General features: G+C 41.3%; 1 long non-coding RNA gene across 1 annotated transcript in view; it reads left to right on the plus strand.

Annotated features, from left to right (window-relative positions):
• Positions 1 to 22,820, plus strand: part of LOC138800352 (uncharacterized) — a 108,967-nt gene that overhangs the window by 78,105 nt on the left and 8,042 nt on the right. The window contains exons 3-4 of the long non-coding RNA XR_011364444.1: positions 8,841 to 8,940; positions 9,102 to 9,201. This is a non-coding gene — a long non-coding RNA (uncharacterized lncRNA). The remainder of the gene's footprint in view (positions 1 to 8,840; positions 8,941 to 9,101; positions 9,202 to 22,820) is intronic.

Raw genomic sequence — 22,820 nt, forward strand, 5'->3', positions numbered from 1 at the left:
GCTTTAACCCCCCGCTGTCCGCAGCCCCGCCGCCGCATCCCCCATCCCCGGCCGCATCAGCCCATCCCCAGCCGCATCCAGCAGCCCGCCGCCGCCCACTTCCCTCATCCCCGGCCGCATCAGCCCATCCCCAGCCGCATCCAGCAGACCGCACCCCCCATCCCCGGCCGCATCCCCCCATCCCCGGCCGCATCCTGCTCTGCGGCGCGGCTGCAGTGAGGCTCCCGGCTCCGGTCCCGCTCAGCTGATCTGAGCGGGACCGGAGCCGGCAGTCTCACTGCAGCCGCGCCGCAGAGCAGGTACTGTATGCTCTTGGTGGCGGGCAGCGGGGATGGGGGGATGCGGCCGGGGATAGGGGATGCGGGCTGCTGGATGCGGCTGGGGATGGGCTGATGCGGCCGGGGATGGGGGATGCGGCGGCGGGGCTGTGGACAGCGGGGGGTTAAAGCACATATTCACAGCGGGATGTCAATCCTGCTGCGAGTATGTACTATCATAGGGGTGAATGATACTGGATCCGCAGCTGATCTCGCTGTGAATCCGCAGAAGTGAGATCCGCTGCGGATCCGGTAGGTGTCAAGGCACCCTTAGTTAGATTGTGTTTGTCTATACTGATGACTTAGATAAAAAAAACTAATTTCATTTTATCTTATTATAATTTGTAAATTCAGGAAATTAAATGGAATTCACAGATTTTTCTTCCTTTTTTTTATCAAATGTATTTTTCTATTATTTGATTCAGTATTTTCTGTACAAAGTTGTTTAATGATGTCAGGGCTCAAAGTCAGTGCATTCTGCCTCCTCTGCTCACACAGAACGATTGACAGCTTTCCCTGTATATGTACTTGCACACTGAAAGCTGTCAATCTGTAATGTGCGGGGAGAGGAGGCAGAACTTGCAGGCTTTCTATGAGTGCTACAAACATGTAGATAGTTTCCTCCATAAAACATTACATTTCTACGACCACACTATGTCTTTTTTGGCTGTTTGCTGTTTTTTTGACAGCCATCATTTTGGTACCAAAACAAATCCGTTTTATGCAAATTGCAACCATAATAAAACAGCCGCTTTTTGGTGCGAAAAAGAGGACCGTCCAAAAAAAGATGTAATGTGGTCATGGCCTCAATTATTAAAGGAGTTATCCAGCAAAAATCTTTTTCTTTCAAATCAATTGGTTTCAGAAAGTTATGTAGATTTGTAATTTACTTCTATTTAAATTTTCAAATCATCTCATACTTATCAGCTGCTGTATGTCCTGCAGGAAGTTTTGTTTTCTTTTTAGGATGTCACATTGCTCTCTGCTGACATATCTGGCCCAGACAGGGGTGGCAGCAGAGAGCACTATGTCAGCCTAAAAAGAAAACAACATTTTCTGCAGGACATACAGCAGCTTATAAGTATGAGAAGACTGGAGATTTTTAAGTAGAAGTAAATTACAAATCTATATAACTTTCTGAAACCAATCGATTTGAAAGAAAAAGATTTTTGCTGGATAATCCCTTTAAACTTAGGATCTCACAAAAATGTTATATTTGTTGGACACAGAGACGCCTCCACCCGTTCTTCCCCCTCTCCGCCCCCTCCTGCACCTTTGGCGCAACTGGAGTAGAGGGGCCCAATGCGAAAATGTATTTGCACAACAAGCGTATTCACATCTGGCCCCTCTGCTCCAGAAAATGGCAGCTGCACACCATAATTAATGTCCCCTATAGCGTCTTACTTAAAGGGGTTGTCCAGCGAAAATCTTTTTCTTTCATATCTACTGGTGTCAGAAAGTTATATAGATTTGTAATTTACTTCTATTAAAAAATCTCAAGTCTTCCCATACTTATTAGCTGCTGTATGTCATGCAGGAAGTGTTGTTTTATTTTCAGCCTGACACAGTGCTCTCTGCTGACATCTCTGTCCGAGACAGGAACTGTCTAGAGCAGGAGAGGTTTTCTATGGGGATTCATAGAAAACTGAGACAGAGTTCCTGTCTCGGCCAGAGATGTCAGCAGAGAGCACTGTGTCAGACTGAAAATAAAACATTTCCTGCGTGACATACAGTAGCTAATAAGTGTGGGAAGACTTGAGATTTTTTTTATAGAAGTAAATTATACATCTTTATAACTTTTTGATATCAGTTGATTTAAAAGAAAAAGATTTTCGCTGGACAACCCCTTTAATTGTTCGGTGCACGGCAATGACTTGTCTGACCTGGGAATGTAGATGGATGAACTCAATATAGTTAACCAATGAACTCAACTGATATAGAAAAACATACACAGTGTCAATGCATGTCAAGAGTAAGATTGACACCTGTTAAATAAACTGTGACGGCAAAGCTTTTAATATAGTGAAATAAATTTTGTTTTCACGTAAGTGCAGTGCATCCATTCTGAATGTCAGAATCCAGAGGATACATGACAGGAGAAAATACATGATATAGTTTCATAAAAAGTATTAGCCATAGGACATCTAAGTGGTATCAGTGGAGGAACGGCAGGACAGGGGGCAGCACCTTTACTGAACTACCTGACAAAACAACATCAGTCCCAAAAGGTCCTCCTGAACCCAATTGGGGCACAAAATGGCAATTTCCCAATAAATCCTGTTTCCTGCGATCAGGCAATACACAAATAAGCAAATAAACCATTTTGGGAAGAATGTCCAGGGAGGGACATACAGTACATAGGAAATATTCTACTAAACATATTTTTGGGCACAAGATTCCTTTCACAATTTTTTTTATAGTGGTTTATGGTCCTTTTACACAGAACGAATTCGAACGATAATAGTACGTGTAAACGCAGCGAACGATCAAGCGACGAGCGAGAAATCGGTTTTTTTTGATATTTCAACATGTTCTCAAATCGTCGTTGATTGTTCGCCAAAAAATCGCGGATCGTTCCTTGTAAACATTCTTTCAACGATTTCACCAATGTGTGAGATAGGCTTACGCGATCGCAAAACGATCACACAGCGATTTTTCCGTACGATGTATCGTTCCATCTAAACGCTGATCGTTATAAAAAAAACATTGTTAATTCAAAATCGTTAATCGTGCGATCGGGCGAATTATCGCTCTGTGTAAAAATACCCTTAGAAATTAAAACAAGCAATATTCACCTGTTGTGGTCCCACACTGCTGCTGTTCGGACAGTACCTGATCACTCATGGTGCGTTTACACAGAGAGATTTATCTGACAGATTTTTAAAGCCAAAGCCAGGAACAGACTATAAACAGAGAACAGGTCATAAAGGAAATACTGAGATTTCTCCTCTTTTCAAATTCATCCCTGGCTTTGGCTTCCAAAATCTGTCAGATAAATCTCTCTGTGTAAACGCACCCTAAGCCAATAATTGGCCACAAAGCTGACCCTTCTCGAACAGTGAGTACTCCTTTTTTTCGGAGAGAAGGCCAGGTGCCGACTGACTACTGTTTTTTTTTTTTCAGCTTAGGCTGGCCAGTATTTAACAAAAAACAAAAGAATTGTTAACAACCCATTTAAACAATTGAATACAGACTGCGTGGAAATAACACCCTGGCAGTAGTAATACATGGAACAGTGTCATGATGTCATGTGATGTGATAATCAGGTTTTACTATATAATGAAATGGTGTGTTCTAATTGATGTCATCATTGCATCAGCATCATCGGGCTATAATTATCATCAATTAGCCCTGATTTATGTGGGATTTACCCACACAAGATGGTGTGTGATTAGAATATATGCAATTGTAGCTTAGCAGTAAGAGTATATATGGGAGGCCACCAAGATCTATTCAGTTTCAGTGCTTAGTAATGCTATATGCAGTAATGTCGTAGGAAAGGTATAGAGGAGTTGTTTGAGTCTACATTTTATTATTTTAAACCATTAAGTTGACACTTTGGGGGAGATTTATCAAGCTGGTGTAAAGTAAAGATCGTCGGATTTCTGCCGCAGAATCCCGCCGTGCTCAGTGTGCTGCTGTAAGTGAATGGAGAGGGCGTGCGCTCCCTCTCCTCTCCAAGAACTAACATGTTAGTTCTTCGAGCGGAAGGCGGCAGCAGCGGACGAGCGTGCGTCCTCTCCATTCACTTACAGCAGCACACTGAGCACGGCGGGATTCCGGAATTCCGACGATCTTGCTCAGTGTGAACTGGCCCTTAGGGTAGCTTCACACACACGCCATATCGCAGCGGATTTTCTGCTGCAGATCCGCACCAGATCCGCAGAAGATTTGATCTAAATGACTGCACACAGCATCAAATCTGCACCATCAAATATGCTGCAGATCCTGTACTTGTGAATGCACCCTTACCAGGGCCGTCTTAACAGCATTATGGGCCCCTGGGCAGAGGTGCGAATTAACCCCCCCCCCCTAGCGGCCGCCGCCCCTCTTATCTGGTAAGGTACAGTGGTACCTTGGTTTAAGAGTAACTTGGTTTAAGAGCTCACAGTTTTTCAAAACTGTGACTTGGTTTAAGAGCATTGTTTTGGTTTAAGAGCTCCCTGTATTGGGTGGGAGGGCGGGTGGAGGAGGGGCATGGTCTGCATAGCGAGGTCTACAGCTCTGTACTCTGACCCAGGAAGTCTCCCTCACCTGCCAAATCATAGCAGATTCACTTCAGGCTGGGGCCTACATCAGGGGACAGGACTGTGGGGGTAATCTCTCCATAGCTGTAACCCCTCTCTCCCCGGACAGAGAGTGCTGCATGTATGTGCCCCCATCTGTCCTGCTCCTTCCTTCATACTCCCTGCAGTCTCTGTCAAGCCCTTGTGTTTCCCATCCTCTCCATTACTGTACAGTAACTTATAATATCACAATATGTTTGTTTCATCTGTTTTACATGTTATTCAGAATAATAAATCATTATTTTTTGGGTGTGGAACCAATTGTCTGCATTTCTATAATTTCTTATGGGAAAATTTGCTTTGGTTTAAGAGTGATTTGGATTACAAGCACGGTCCTGGAACGAATTATGCTCGTAATCCAAGGCACCACTGTATATTGCCTATAATAGTGATTGTCATATATGTTGCACACATACAGTATATCACTATTACAGGCAATATACCTTACCACCTATTTATCTACCATATAGATACAGGTATAAGGGTGGAGCAGTAGGTAGGTGGTTATATAGCCTATAATAGTGATATATGTGTACAAATATATATATGGGGGGTACAGGTATATGTGGGGTATACAGGTGGTGGGTAAAAGCCTAATTAATATATATTGGTGCCCCTCTCTATATATGAGACATGTTGCTGTCCCTCTGCATATACGCCATGTTGTCTCCCTGTATACTGTATAATACAGGGAGTCTGTGTATACTGTATTATACAGTATACAGGGAAACAACACGGCTTATATATAGAGAAGGGCCAAACAACATGTCTCATATATACAGAGGGGCAACAACATGACTATTATATATGAGAACCATGTTGTTTCCCTGTATGTATACTGTATAATACAATATACAGGGAAACAACATGGCTTATATATAGAGAAGGGCAAAACAACATGTCTCATATATACAGAGGGGCAACAACATGACTATTATATATGAGAACCATGTTGTCTCCCTGTATGTATACTGTATAATACAATATACAGGGAAACAACATGGTTCATATATAGAGAGGGGCAACAACATGTCTCATATATACAGAGGGGCAACAACATGACTATTATATATGAACCATGTTGTTTCCCTGTATGTATACTGTATAATACAATATACAGGGAAACAACATGGTTCATATATAGAGAAGGGCAAAACAACATGTCTCATATATACAGAGGGGCAACAACATGACTATTATATATGAGAACCATGTTGTTTTGCCCTTCTCTATATATGAACCATGTTGTTTCCTTGTATATTGTATTATACAGTATACATACAGGGAGACAACAATGGAGTGATAGGTGAAGCATAAGTATATAATACACTGCTGTATACACTGAATGGAGATATATATACACACTCAGGAGGAGGATAAGTATATAATACACTGCTGTATACACTGAATGGAGATATATACACACTCAGGAGGAGGATAAGTATATAATACACTGCTGTATACACTGAATGGAGATATATATACACACTCAGGAGGAGGATAAGTATATAATACACTGCTGTATACACTGAATGGAGATATATATATACACTCAGGAGGAGGATAAGTATATAATACACTGCTGTATACACTGAATGGAGATATATATACACACTCAGGAGGAGGATAAGTATATAATACATTGCTGTATACACTGAATGGAGATATATATACACACTCAGGAGGAGGAGAAGTATATAATACATTGCTGTATACACTGAATGGAGATATATATACACACTCAGGAGGAGGATAAGTATATAATACACTGCTGTATACACTGAATGGAGATATATATACACTCAGGAGGAGGATAAGTATATAATACACTGCTGTATACACTGAATGGAGATATATATACACACTCAGGAGGAGGATAAGTATATAATACATTGCTGTATACACTGAATGGAGATATATATATACACACTCAGGAGGAGGATAAGTATATAATACATTGCTGTATACACTGAATGGAGATATATATACACTCAGGAGGAGGAGAAGTATATAATACATTGCTGTATACACTGAATGGAGATATATATACACTCAGGAGGAGGAGAAGTATATAATACACTACTGTATACACTGAATGGAGATATATATATATACACACTCAGGAGGAGGATAAGTATATAATACACTGCTGTATACACTGAATGGAGATATATATACACACTCAGGAGGAGGATAAGTATATAATACACTGCTGTATACACTGAATGGAGATATATATACACACTCAGGAGGAGGATAAGTATATAATACACTGCTGTATACACTGAATGGAGATATATATACACACTCAGGAGGAGGATAAGTATATAATACATTGCTGTATACACTGAATGGAGATATATATACACACTCAGGAGGAGGATAAGTATATAATACACTGCTGTATACACTGAATGGAGATATATATACACACTCAGGAGGAGGATAAGTATATAATACACTGCTGTATACACTGAATGGAGATATATATACACTCAGGAGGAGGATAAGTATATAATACATTGCTGTATACACTGAATGGAGATATATATACACACTCAGGAGTAGGATAAGTATATAATACACTGCTGTATACACTGAATGGAGATATATATACACACTCAGGAGGAGGATAAGTATATAATACACTGCTGTATACACTGAATGGAGATATATATACACTCAGGAGGAGGATAAGTATATAATACACTGCTGTATACACTGAATGGAGATATATATACACACTCAGGAGGAGGATAAGTATATAATACACTGCTGTATACACTGAATGGAGATATATATACACACACTCAGGAGGAGGATAAGTATATAATACACTGCTGTATACACTGAATGGAGATATATATACACACTCAGGAGGATAAGTATATAATACACTGCTGTATACACTGAATGGAGATATATATACACACTCAGGAGGAGGATAAGTATATAATACACTGCTGTATACACTGAATGGAGATATATATACACACTCAGGAGGAGGATAAGTATATAATACACTGCTGTATACACTGAATGGAGATATATACACACTCAGGAGGAGGATAAGTATATAATACATTGCTGTATACACTGAATGGAGATATATATACACACTCAGGAGGAGGATAAGTATATAATACACTGCTGTATACACTGAATGGAGATATATATACACACTCAGGAGGAGGATAAGTATATAATACATTGCTGTATACACTGAATGGAGATATATATACACACTCAGGAGGAGGATAAGTATATAATACACTGCTGTATACACTGAATGGAGATATATATACACTCAGGAGGAGGATAAGTATATAATACACTGCTGTATACACTGAATGGAGATATATATACACACTCAGGAGGAGGATAAGTATATAATACACTGCTGTATACACTGAATGGAGATATATATACACACTCAGGAGGAGGATAAGTATATAATACACTGCTGTATACACTGAATGGAGATATATACACACTCAGGAGGATAAGTATATAATACACTGCTGTATACACTGAATGGAGATATATATACACACTCAGGAGGAGGATAAGTATATAATACACTGCTGTATACACTGAATGGAGATATATATACACACTCAGGAGGAGGATAAGTATATAATACATTGCTGTATACACTGAATGGAGATATATACACACTCAGAGGAGTTACACCCCCAATCCCTCCCCCTCCCTGTTTACCAGTTCACCCATGGCCCTGTCTGCATCCCTGCAGAGAGCACTCCCATGATTAACACCTTCCCTGCCAGCTAGCCTCCCCCCTCTGGTATCAGCACATACTCACTCAGGCTTTGTGCTTCAGGCCTCCAGCTTCTCCTTCCTCTCAGGGCTCTGCTGGTGACGTCACTCTCCTGCTCCGCACGGGAATGCAGGGGGTGAGAGAGACCTCTAGTGACGGGAAGCAGAATGCAGCTTCCGGCCACAAGAGGGAGCTGTGCACAGCCCCTATCTACCAGCGCTGATCAGGAGCACTCCCAGTTAAAGGGCCAGGGAATATGACACAGGGCAGGGGCCCCCTAGGACGCATGGGCCCCCGGGCAGCCGCCTACCATGCCCAATGGTTAAGACGGCCCTGACCCTTACACCAGTTTGATAAATCTCCCCCTATATGTTTGATACAAATCCACAGTACGAGCTAAAGTATGAAATTCTGTAACATATCTTATCAGAGACTATTCCCCCTTTTCCCTCTCTGCAGGCTACTTTTCTGTTCCCATCCCCTGCTAAGCTCATCGTTCACTCTCGGGAGATAAAAGTTCAAATTTGTCAAGAGTCAGAACATCTCAGTGAAGTATCAGGTAACAGCTGCACTTTAAAGTCTATAGAGCTGGGGGGCACAGGGAGAGGCTCCATCAGCTTAAAAAGGCCTTCATACCACAGAAGACTGGAGGCGGGAATCACTGCCAATGGTTCTTTAATGGGTACTTGTCATTATAACTTTTAAAATCTAAATCAACAGGGGATGTAAAATAAAGCATGTGTCACGGCTCAATGCGTCTATCAATTTCAACCAGCACAAGACTAAAAATCTGCCTTCAGGAAACTGGACCTGGATACAAGTAAGTATAGCTTTGTTTTATAGTATGATAACTAAAAAAAAAAACAACAATTAGTTGTAAATGGCAGTCTTGCTGATTTAGATTTTAAAAGTTAACAATAGTGCAGATTTAACTAAATACTGAGAGTCTGAATACTTATTTCAATGCAAAATTTCACTTTTTTTTCCTTTTTAATGAAGTTACAAAAAATTCTAAAATTCTGCTTTTACATTATAGGGTAGAATCATGTGGGTAATTTTAAAGGGGTATTCTGCCTATATATTTAGTGGTATTCCACAAAAAATAAAATGCTCCCCAATTCTAGCTTTAATTAGGTTAAATACCTCTGCTCCATTTGTACAAAAAGTCGGGGGATTAACTCAGGCTAGACTGGCATCTATATAATAAAGAATTAACCCCTTCACGTCAGCAATCTGTATATATACACGTTCCTATTACACATGCCCCGTGCAGTAGGAATGTATATATACGTTCCTGCTTTGACGGTGGTTTATGATGAGAACGGGATCGCTGCAGAGATAGCGATCCCGCTCTCATCTGTGCACAGCACCGGAGATAATGAGAATCAGCTCCGATCCCGCAGCTGACCCCCATTAACCCCTTAGTGACCGCGGTCACTAATGGGCTGGTGCCGCCGCTGTATTTCATCTAATCTCATCTTCATTTCAGATTAAATAAGTAAAATCAGACCCCAGATCAGCCCCCCTAGTGCCCCGATCACTAACCCCCCTCCCCGCAGCGGCCATCAGATCCAAGATGGCAGCCGCCATCATTGTGAACAGACTAATGTCTGTTCACAGTGATCTAAAGTAAAAATGAATGAAGGCCCCATGCTCTCCGCCACCGGAGGTAGCGGAGAGCATGAGGCAGTGATCGGGAACCCCCCTGTGGGGTCCCGGTACAAGCGATCAGCGGTATATACTATATACCGCTGATCACTTGTACCATGTGCTCCTGGCACTTTTTATCTCCTGTCACCATGAATGATTGGTGACAGGGGATAAAAAGTGATGTGCCCCCACCCCCCAAGTCGCCCCCCACCCCCCCTGTCACCCCCTAACCACCCAAGATTGTCTGTAACCACCCCACGTTGCCCCTAACCACAGCAGGTTGCCCGTAACCACAGCAGGTTGCCTGTAACCACCCCAGATTGTCTGTAACCACAGCAGGTTGTCCGTATCCACCCAACGTTGCCCGTAACCACCCCAGGTTGCCTCAAACCACCCCAGGTTGCCTGTAACCACCCCAGGTTGCCTCTAACCACCCCAGGTTGCCTATAACCACCCTAGGTTGCCTGTAACCACCCCAGGTTGCCGTAACCACAGCAGGTTGCCCGTAACCACAGCAGGTTGCCTGTAACCACCCCAGATTGTCTGTAACCACAGCAGGTTGTCCGTATCCACCCAACGTTGCCCGTAACCACCCCAGGTTGCCTCAAACCACCCCAGGTTGCCTGTAACCACCCCAGGTTGCCTCTAACCACCCCAGGTTGCCTGTAACCACCCTAGGTTGCCTGTAACCACCCCAGGTTGCCGTAACCACAGCAGGTTGCCCGTGACCACCCCATGTTGACGGTATCCACCCCAGATTACCCGTAACCACCTCCAGATTACCCGGAACCACCCCAGACTGTCCATAACCACCCCACATTACCTGTAATCTAATTTTTTATTTTATTTTAGTAACTGCGCTATTCTAATAACTATTACTAGCTGCGGTTTTGCTCCAGCAAATTGGCGCTCCTTCCCTTCTGAGCCCTGCTGTGTGCCCATACAGTGGTTTATGCCCACATATGGGGTACCGTTGTACTCAGGAGAACCTGTGTTACAGATTTTGGGGTACAATTTTTCTCCTGTTCCTTGTGATATTTAGAAATTTCAAACTAAACCAACATATTATTGGAAAAATTAAAGTTTTTCATTTTTACTGGCCAATTTTGAATACTTTCCTCTAATACCTGTGGGGCCAAAATGCTCATCCTACCCCAAGATGAATTCTTTGAGGGGTGTACTTTCCAAAATGGGGTGACTTTTGGGGGATTTCTATTCTGTAGACATTACAGGGGCGCTGCAAACGCACCTGGCGCTCAGAAACTTCTTCAGAAAAATCTGCACAGAAAATGCTAATTGGCGCTCCTTCCCTTCTGAGCCCGGCTGTGTGCCCATACAATGGTTTATGCCCCCATATGGGGTACCGTTCTACTCAGGAGAACCTGCGTTACAGATTTTGGGGTGAATTTTCTCTCCTGTTCCTCGTGAAATTGAGAATTTTCAAACTAAAGGAACATATTATTGGAAAAATTTGAGTTTTTCATTTTTACTGTCTACTTTTGAATACTTTCCTCTAATACCTGTGAGGTCAAAATGCTCACCACACCCCAAAATGAATTCTTTGAGGGGTGCACTTTCCAAAATGGGGTGACTTATGGCGAGATTTTACTTTGCTGGCACTACAGGGGCTCTGCAAACACACCTGACGCTTAGAAACTTCTTCAGCAAAATCTGCATTGAAAAAGCTAATTGGCGCTCCTTTCCTTCTGAGTCCTGCTGTGTGCCTATGCAGTGGTTTATGCCCACATATGAGGTACCTTTTTACTCCGGAGAACCTGCGTTACAAATTTTGTGGTACTTTTTTTCTCTTGTTTCTCGCGAAATTGAGAAATTTCAAACTAAAGGAACATATTATTGGAAAAATTTGAGTTTTTCATTTTTACTGTCTAATTTTGAATACTTTCCTCTAACACCTGTGGGGTCAAAATGCTCATCCTACCCTAAGATGAATTCTTTGAGGGGTGTACTTTCCAAAATGGGGTGACTTATGTTTTTTTTTCTCTCTGCTGACACTACAGGGGCTCTGCAAATGCACCTGGCGCACTTCTTCAGCAAAATCTGGAATGGAAAAGCTAATTGGCGCTCCCTTCCTTCTGAGCCCCGCTGTGTGCCCATACAGTGGTTTACGCCCACATATGGGGTACCATAGTACTCAAGAGAACCTGCGTTACAAATTTCGGGGTGCTTCTTCTCTCATGTTCCTTTTGAAAATGAGAAACTTTAATCTAAACGTATATGTTATTGGTAAATTTAAATTTTTCATTTTTTTACGGCCTAATGGTGAATACTTTCCTCCAGCCCCTGTAGGGTTAAAATGCTCATTATACCCCTAGATTAATTCTTTAAGGTGTCTAGTTTCCAAAATGGGGTCACTTATGGGGGTTTCCAGTATACAAACCTCCTAAATGAACTTAAAAAAAGAACTGGTCCCTAAAAAAATCAGTTTTGGAAACTTTCACGAAAATGTGGTAATTTGCTGATAAATTTCTAAGCCCCGTAACACCATAAAAAAGTAAAATATGTTTATGAAATGAAGCCAGAATAAAGAGGACATATCGGTAATGTGACTTAATAACTAATTTATGTGATACGACTTTCTTTTCTTAGAAGCAGAGAATTTCAAAGTTCATAAAATGCTAAATTATATTAATTTTTCATGATAATGGTTGGTGCTGTAGACACAGTGGTTGGTGCTGTAGACACAGTGGTTAGTGCTGTAGACACAGTGGTTGGTGCTGTTGATGTAGTTGTTGGTGCAGATATTGGTGCTGTAGATGCAATGGTTGGTGCGGTTATTGTTGGTAAGGAACATGCTGTTGGTGCGGTAGATGAAGTTGGGAATAAAGGTATTATGAAGCTTAGTAATCTTCGGGCAATGTGTAAGAATGCTCGCAGCTTAGGAAACAAGATCTGTGAGCTGACGGCCATTATGTCTATAGATGATTTGGACCTTGTTGCTGTAACAGAGACCTGGTTCAAAGAGTCTAATGATTGGGACATAGTTATACCGGGATATATTTTGTACAGGAAAGACAGAGCAGAGAGAAGGGGAGGCGGGGTAGCCATTTATGTCAGGGATAGTCTTAAATCGACAGTCATCCAAAATACATATAAAGAGCTGGAGACTCTCTGGGTTTGTATGCAGTCCAAAGAGGGATCTGTTATTAGGATAGGTGTTGTCTATAGGCCTCCGGGGCAAAGCGAGGACTATGATAACATGCTGATGGATGAAATTACTAAAATGTCATTAAAGGGGGACATTTTAGTTATGGGTGACTTCAACATGCCGGATGTGGATTGGAATATCCCTTCTGCACTTACATGTAAAAGCAAGAATGTACTGGAGGCCCTTACAGGGGCATCTTTAAAACTGCTTGTGAAGTCACCAACCAGAGGAGAGAACATTCTAGATTTAGTATTTAGTAATGGGGATCGGGTGTCTGAAGTTAGAGTGGAAGAAAATTTAGGTTCCAGTGACCACCAGTGTCTATGGTTTGACGTACAAACTGACTACGTCCAATCCCATACTACTACAAGAGTATTGGATTTTAGGAAGACAGATTTTAATAAAATGGGGGAGTATTTAGATAAAGAATTAAGAGGGTGGGATAAAACATCGTGAGCGAGCACTCAGTGGGCAGAATTACAAAATGCCATATTAAAGGCAACTAGACTATATGTACGAGAAGTTAGCAAAAGTAAAAGGAAGAAGAATCCATTATGGTTTACTAGAGAGGTTAAGGCCATTGTAAAAGGAAAAAAGGCAGCGTATAGGAAGCATAGAGAGACTGGAAATGAGGCTGACAGAGAGACGTATAAAAGTATACAGAAGGAGGCAAAGCAGATTATAAATGCTGCTAAAGCTATAAAAGAAGAAGAAATGGAAAAATCTGTTACTGCGGGGAATAAAACCTTCTTCAGATATATAAGTGACAGGAAGAAGAAGAAGAATGGCTGCAGCATTACTAAAATAAGTAATGGGGAGAATACGTTTATTGATGGAGATAAGGCGGTCGCTGACTATTTGAATACTTACTTCTGCTCAGTGTTTTCAGAAGGCGGCCTTCACAATCACAGGATGGTTGGACACAGCATTGCCTCCAGCTATATGGGTTCGGCTCCAGTATTTTCAGAGCCTGAAGTTGCAGAGGAACTTGCCCGTTTAAAGCTGAATAAGGCGATGGGTCCAGATGGGATCCATCCCAGGGTTCTTAAAGAACTCAGATCTGTGATTGCTGCCCCCCTGACAGATCTGTATAACCAATCCCTGCTAACAGGAGATGTCACGGATGATTGGAGAACAGCCAATGTTATACCAATCCACAAGAAGGGGAATAGAGAAGAGCCCAGTAACTACAGGCCAGTAAGCCTGACATCTGTAGTAGTGAAAATGATGGAAACTCTTCTAAAAAAGAAGATAATGGATCACCTAAGAATCAACAATTTGATGGATCCAAACCAGTATGGCTTTACTGAGGGCCGATCATGTCAGACTAATCTCATTGATTTCTTTGATTATGCCACAAAAGTGCTGGATGAAGGTGGTGCTGTGGATATCGCCTATCTGGACTTCAGCAAAGCTTTTGATACAGTTCCCCATAAAGAGCTGATAGAGAAGTTGGAGAAAATTGGACTAAATCCCTGGATAGTTCAGTGGATTTGTGGTTGGCTGAAGGATACATATCAGAGGGTTGTTGTTAATGGTTTATATTCCGAGCAGAGACTGGTTACAAGTGGTGTGCCACAAGGGTCTGTTCTGGGTCCTATTCTTTTTAATATGTTTGTAAGTGACATAGGAGAAGGGTTGGTAGGTAAAGTTTGTCTGTTTGCTGACGACACAAAAGTGTATAATAGGGTGGATATTCCTGGAGGTGTCAGTAATATGAAAAATGATTTAGCTTTGCTAGATAAGTGGTCCAAACAGTGGAAATTGAAGTTCAACGTTTCCAAATGTAAAATAATGCACTTGGGGAGGAGGAATCCTCTATCCGAGTATCACATCGGCAGTACTGTGTTGGAAAAGACTTCAGAAGAGAAGGATTTAGGGGTAATAATTTCTGACAGCCTTAAAATGAGTCACCAGTGCAACCAGGCGGTGGGGAAAGCGAATCGTATGCTGGGGTGTATAGCTAGAGGTATAACCAGTAGGAAGAGGGAGATTGTGATCCCGCTGTATAGAGCTCTGGTGAGGCCACATCTGGAACACTGTGTCCAGTTCTGGAGACCTCACCTAAAAAAGGACATTGATAAAATAGAACGGGTCCAAAGACGGGCTACAAAAATGGTGGAGGGTGTGAGGCATAAACCATATCAGGAAAGACTTAAAGATTTGAATCTGTATAGTCTGGAGGAAAGACGGGAAAGGGGGGACATGATTGAAACCTTTAAGTATGTTAAGGGACTAAATAAGGTTCAAGAGGGAAATGTTTTTAGTAAAAAACTGAGCTCAAGAACAAGAGGACAGAGTGAGAGGTTAGTTGGGGGAAAGATCAGAAGCAATGTAAGAAAATATTTTTTTACTGAAAGACTAGTAGATACCTGGAACAAACTTCCAGCAGAGGTGGTTGGTAAATCTACAATAACAGAATTTAAACACGCCTGGGATAGACATATATCTATCCTAAGATAATAAGGAAGAAAATACTAAAAGGGAAGACTAGATGGACCCTGTGGTCTTTTTCTGCCGACAATCTTCTATGTTTCTATATTTTGATGTTTTTCACAAAAAAACACACAAAGTAGTGACCAAATTTTGCCACTAATATAAAGTGCCATATGTGACGAAAAAAGAAACTCAGAAGCGCTAGCATACGTTAAAGCATCACTGAGCTATAAGCGCATAAAGTGAGACAGGTCAGATTTTGAAAAATGAGCCTGGTCTTTTAGGTGCAAATAGGCTTGGTCTTGAAGGGGTTAAAAAGCAAGTTAACCCATTTCAGGCCTTAGGGGGGTTAATTGAAGAAAATCCTTGTTGCCACAATTCTCAACTCGCTGTTTATTACCAATTTATTGGTACCATACAACACAGAAATGTTACCATAATGTTTATTTTCTTTACTCTGTTTCTTTCCCTCTGTTATGTAATGCAAACTTCCATAAAAAAAAATTACAGGGTAAAAAGATGCAAGTAATTTATTCACAAAACAAGGGTTTGCGCATAGAGTTATTAGCATCTCGACCCTCTGTGCCAGAAAATGCTATCTCTGCCCAAGGGTAAATGTTCCCTAAGAGCTGAATTTTATCAGCCATTGGCAACTGTGACATTTGACGTTTGGGAGGTCTCTGGGCCCCCTAATTTATAGGCCCAGTCACCACTGCGACCACCACTGATTGGTTTCTCAAGTAACCATTTATCTAATGGTGCGTTTACACAGGCAGATTTATCTGACAGATTTTTGAAGCCAATGCCAGGAACAGCCCATAAACAGGGAACGGGTCATAAAGGAAAGACTGAGATTTCTCCTCTTTTCAAATCCATTCCTGGTTTTGGCTTCCAAAATCTGTCAGATAAATCTGCCTGTGTAAACGCACCATTAATGGTTGCCTCACAATATCTTATGATTAGTAATGTAATACTCCTCTCCTGAGCATTCCTTTGCGATTTCTGTCCATGCATGGCTGGCATATAATCCTACATTCCCACAGTTGTGGCCCGGCAATGATCAGCTGTTTTCACTAATGGTAAGGTCTGATACATAAGTCTTGATACAGCATCAGGATCTGTGTACACAGGGCAGCATACTACACTGGTTTACATTCACCAGTATTATGGATGCTATCTATTACAGAAAATGGCTCATGTTATGGAGAGATCTGGGCATATTAAAATCTTTCATTCACTCCCATGAAGTCAGCAGAGACTGAGTGCTTCCATATCACGGCCAGGTAAATATATAATCATGAGATGATTTCATGGCTGTCTTGCTGCTCATCTCTCCTGTTCTAAGCCGGGATGGATTTATTTATTCTCTCTCCTTCCTATGCAAATGTAACATTCTTCAATTTACTACTGAGATTTGTTTGTCTTACTGATGTCTTTTCATTGTACACAAAATGTAATAAAGAATACCTAGGGGAGAGACCAGATTGAATTTCAAGTCGGAGGAAGGATTTAATAAATGTTAGGTAGATTGGAGAAAGAATATGACATTTATTTAACTTTGGCTTTGTTTGCTTTGTTTTCCTTCTAAATATAACCTGATACACTCAGCAGATAGAGATACTGTACATGAACGCAGAATGGACACAAAGGGCAGGCCATTTTACAATATGTATTCCCCTGGGAACTAAATGGGGTATAATGGACTTTTATTGTTTCTGACGCTTCTTTTTTTTTATTTTGTAAAGGGATAAAATTGCACAGCATTTGTAGTGTGTAATACAAGGTTCCATTTATTATGATAAGCCCTTATAGCGGGGAATCTTTTGAGAATATCATTTTTGGGAAAAATGTAGGGACTTTTTGGTCAGCTTCCAGTTAGGAATTTCTCCTTCAAAGGCTGAGTGCTATTATATAAGGCATACTTGTTTACTCACAAATCTCCGCAATCACTGAGTTCAGGGAGATCAGTGAAAAAAATTCCAATGAAGTACTCAATCAAGAGTCGTCATTGATGCCCCCTAGAAATTTAAATATGCAAAAAAAGAGTCCGTAGAGCCTCGGTTGCGAGTCTCAAAACACAGGAATAGCCAGATATTCTTAGCCTATTGCCAAGGGGTGCCTCCATTATGGGGAGAGCACCACACCACCCTCATACGTAGCCCTTAAGTCCCACTCAGTTGTGAGTTTTGGAACATAAATAGGGAAACACAAGGGAGGCTCCACAGACTCCTTTTTTGCATATTTGAATTTCTAGGGACATCAATGATGACTCTTAATTGAGTACTTCATTGGAATTTTTTTTACTGATCTCCCTGAGCTCAGTGATTGCTGTGTTTTGTTGGTCTATTTTTCATTGCCCCAACTAGCCAGAATCCTGCTCTACACTGATGAGGGGCAAAATATCCCAAAACAGCTGTCTGTGGATGGATGCCTGCCTTGGTAAACCCTTGTCATGTCACAATACTCGCAACAGAGTTAGACTTTGAAACAAAGCTCACAACCGAGTGGGACTTAAGGGCTACCTATCAGGGTGGTTTGGTGCTCTCCCCATCTGGAGACACCCCTTGGCAACATGGCAACAATCTAGGGATATCTGGCTGTTCCCGTGTTTTGAGAGGCTCCACAGACTTCTTTTTTGCATACTTGTTGACTCCCCTACCAAATTGTTTCTATTGACTTAAATGGGCATTGTATAAATATAAATTTAGCAAGGTACTATAAATGGCAGGGGAGTAGACAGGGAATTCTGCCATCTCTGTTGAAAGGGCCCTGCTGGGAGAGTTGTTTATTGGGGGCAGTATATTTTGCACTGGGATACTGTTGGCAGTATATGGGGTACAGTGACAGTAGTATTGTTTATGGGAGGCACTTTGTTTACTCTTTTGTTAATGGAGATATAGACTGTGGACACTGTCTATGGTAGAACTCTAGGGGTCACCCTACTACAGCTTTAACTGTCATTACGTGGATGTGACCTGTACTTATAGACAGGGTTACATAGTAAAAAACTATTGTTTGCATGTGTGTGCAGGTTTAAAATCAAGCAGGGTGGTATACAGGCCCTATATACTGTATTGATTAGCAAATACTTCATTATACCTACCTACTACTATGCAAATTGTATTTCCGTAGACAAGCAGTGAATTCTTCCTTGATAAACCATGGGGTACCTAAAAAAAAAATTGTCATTAGAGTTTTAAAGATATTCTCTCATACACATGACAAGCTGAGCGTTGACCTGGCTGCTGCTAAGCTGACTTTTCCTTTTCTAAGATATTACAAATACAGCTTTATGTTTTTGGCCAAATGATGGCTCTGTACAACCTATGAGGTGTATGGAGCCATAATAAGCCACCTATGAAAATATAGGGTCATACTGTATGCTGTGGATTAGGTATATGGCATTTTCTGACACCATCAAGGAGGTTTAATAGGATTAAGGCTATGTTCAGACACAGTACCTTGGGCCATTTTGAGCTTTTTAACAGTAGTTTTAGGGCTCACAAAAGAATCCCCAAAAATGTTTTTCTAAAATAAGTTGCTTTGAACCAGTTGGAAAAAAATAATTTGAATTAAAGGGGTATTCCACTCAAACATATATTCATATGTTGTCCCCTATGGTGAGACTAACAATTCATTTCATACTTGTTACTATATATTTAGTCTCCAAGTTCTCAGCTGCTGCTTTCTGCTCTCTGTCTCCCCCTCCTCCCGCTCCTTTCTGAGACGGCTGATGTAAACAAGTCTCTGTCAGGCTGTATCTGCAACATTTTAGCTTCTGTAATGCTGGGGGGGTTATATTGAGGTTAGTGATGGGTAGTTCGTGAGTGATTAGTTTAAAATGAACTAATCTTCAGAGTGAACTAGTTCATCTAGTTCACCATCCTGACAGAGATTAGCTCATTATGAACTAAACAGAAAGTGGGAGGAGACAGTGATCCCTCATCCAGCTCCAGGAAACAAGCTCCCTGCTCTCACACTTGCTCTATAGCTCCTGATGCTGTAAAATAAGGTAGTAAAACACTATACCGCACACATCACATACAAATATAATAGTAATAATATTAATAAAATTGAAATTGCACAGTAGACAGACACAGCCCATATGTGTGTATGAGAGAAAGAGAGAGAGAAAGTTTCTATGTGTGGTTCATGTCCCTAACCTGTCTTTGTGATTAGATCGGCCTCCTGTAGCCTAGAAGATCAGTCTTGCTAAAATCTTTACCCCCTGGCTCCTGTCCTGTACTCAAAATGGTGGCTGCTGATCTGCTTCTCAGCTCCCTCATACACATTCATTATGAGTCAGTACTCTACACTACCACAGGGGGCAGTGCTGGGCTCAGTGAAATGCATCACATTGAACTAGACTGTCCTGATTTACTCTCAAACCATTTTGTTCAGCAGATCATCTAGTTCATTTAGTTCACAGGTCACAACTGCCAACAAACTGAAAGAAAATGTTTTCAAATCAACTGGAGAATTATGAAAGTTAAACATTTAAAAAAAAAAAAAGTTAACTTTCTAGTACTTATCAGTTGCTGTATGCCCCACATGAAGTCATGTAATCTTCTCAGTCTGACACAGAGCTCCTTGCAACATGACATTCTGTGGGACATACAGCAGCTGATAAGTACTGGGAGGCTTGAATATTTAAAAAAGAAAAAAAGGAAATTACTAACTTGAATAAATAACTTTTGAATTTATTTTCTCCAGAGTACCCCTTTAACAAAAGTTTGTTATATAATGATGCAGAATCCAGAGAAATACTGAACTAAATGAACTAATCTTTTGAACTAATCTTTTCAGTGAACTAGTTCATAGTGAACTAATCACCAAAACAAACTAGATTTCCCATCACTAATTGAGGTCAAGTTGCTAACAAACTCATTGTGATGATTCCTAGCATTATAAAGTTGCTACCAAGTTGTAGATAGGGACGTGTTTACATCAGCCGTCTTGGAAGGGAGAGGGGAAGAAAGGGAGACAGAGAGAAAGGCTTACACACAGTTTTTTGTGTCTTCAGCAAAAAACAGTGGCTCGGAACTGGAGGAAGGAGACTGACTAGGTAATAACAAGTATGAAATGAATTGTTAGTCTCACCATAGGCAGCAACATATGAAAAGTTATGTTTGAGTGGAATACTCCTTTAAGAGTCTGACTACATGAAACAACTTTCGTAAGTATATTTGACATGCGGTTTAACATCTTCCTTTGTTTTACATTCAGAACTTAAAAAATGAGTCCTAAGAAATGGCCCAGCCATTTCTAGTTACGCCCCTGGTCAGGCGTGATGGGAATTTTAGTTTTGCAACAGCTAGAGCTAGACCGCCGCTGTGTTATAGGCCATGCAATGCTTGTTGGGAAAAAAGGTGATGCAATTATTATCCTAAAAAAACAACTTTTAAACTTGCAGCACTGTGTTAAATTGGTGTGACCTAAAATGTCTGTGCCCTAGGCCTGCACTGCCTCTCTCTCCCTCCTCCCTGCCCTCATCATTAGGAACAGCCTAGGCAAGATTTCTCCTATTCATCACTATTCATAATGATGCACACACTGCATATGTGCTGGATCGTTAAAGCGACTCTGTACCCACAATCTGACCCCCCCCCCCCCAACCACTTTGAATAGCTGCTTTTAATCCAAGATCTGTCCTGGGGTCCATTCGGCAGGTGATGCAGTTATTGCCCTTAAAAAATACTTTTAAACTTGAAGCCCATGCCAAACATGAGTATCTGTGCCCTAACTTTGCACGCCCTCTCTGTCCCTCCTCCCCGCCCTCTTCATCATTAGGAATGCTCCAGGCAGATTGCCTCCTATTCCCCACCTGTGGCAGCCCAGCACATGGCCTGGATCGTTAAGGACCTGTGCAATGTTCAGCATGGAGAAAATGTTTCAGTGGCATTCCTAATGATGAAGAGGGTGGGGAGGAGGGTGCAAAGTTAGGGCACAGATACTCCCATTTGGCACAGGCTTCAAGTTTAAAAGTATTTTTAAGGACAATAACTGCATCACCTGCTGAACGGACCACAGGACAGATCTTGGATTAAAAGCAGCTATCCAAAGGTACAAGTGGTTTTGGGGGGGGGGGGTCAGATTGTGGGTACAGGGTCACTTTAAGGCACCTGTGCAGTGTTCAGACAAGTGATGAATAGGAGAGATCCTACCCAGGGGCATTTCTAATGATGAGGAGGGCTGGGAGGAGTGACAGAGAGACGATGCAGGCATAGGGCACAGACACTCTAGGCCACACCAATTTGACACAAGGCTGCAAGATTTAAAATTAGTTTTTTTAGGACAATAACTGCACCACTTGCCCAACGGACCCCAACAAAGATATTAGATTAAAAACAGCTATCTGAAGGTACAATCGGTTTTGGGGGGAGGGGGCAGATTGCTTTAAGGTTTTTGAGGAAAATATAATTAATTTAAAAATAGATTCCATCTTTAATTGTTCCCATAATGATGCACACACAAGAAAATTAGAAAATAGAAATTGTGTCCTGGCCTCAAATTCGCCCATTTGATCTTTCCTAGCATTTAACCTTGAGAAATGTCCTTTTGCTCCTTGCCCTGAACCTTGATGCTGTCTCTTTACATCCTTAGAGCTGACACATATATAGTGAACACATACCTGCATCTATGTTCTGTTTTTATTTTCTGCTGTCAGGCAATTAATGTAATTCAGAGGAAATTGAAGTTTGGTACAATAGGGATTGCCATTAATAACCTGGGTAGCGGGCCTGACTTATGTTCCAAGGGAATTGTGGGGAATCAATATGGAAAGGAGAGAATGAGGGAAGAGCAATGCAAGCAATGATGTGACCCTGGTATTATTAGTAAAGAAAACAAGATAAACACATTTATCGATTGTGTGTTTGGAGGAGCTCCATTGGGTGAACCCGCTGTGACCTGCATCTTCATAGATAATCTGGCTTTAATTCTTTTTTTGATTCCTTCTTCTTCATTTCGTGGGAATGAAGAAAGAATGAAAGGGACATGATGAGAATGTTTGACTTGTTTAAAGGTTTTTTTTTCTATCAACTATGGCTATGCAAAATGTTTTACACGTGAATAGAGCCTTAAGCTGGGTTCATATGGTTTATTTTTCTCTGACTTTTATCATTTTACCTTTATTTTCTGGGTCATGACTCTTTTTTTTATTGCAACAAATGGAATGTTCTGACCCC

The sequence above is a fragment of the Dendropsophus ebraccatus genome, chromosome 9, assembly GCF_027789765.1.
Source record: "Dendropsophus ebraccatus isolate aDenEbr1 chromosome 9, aDenEbr1.pat, whole genome shotgun sequence".
Lineage (NCBI taxonomy): Eukaryota > Metazoa > Chordata > Amphibia > Anura > Hylidae > Dendropsophus > Dendropsophus ebraccatus.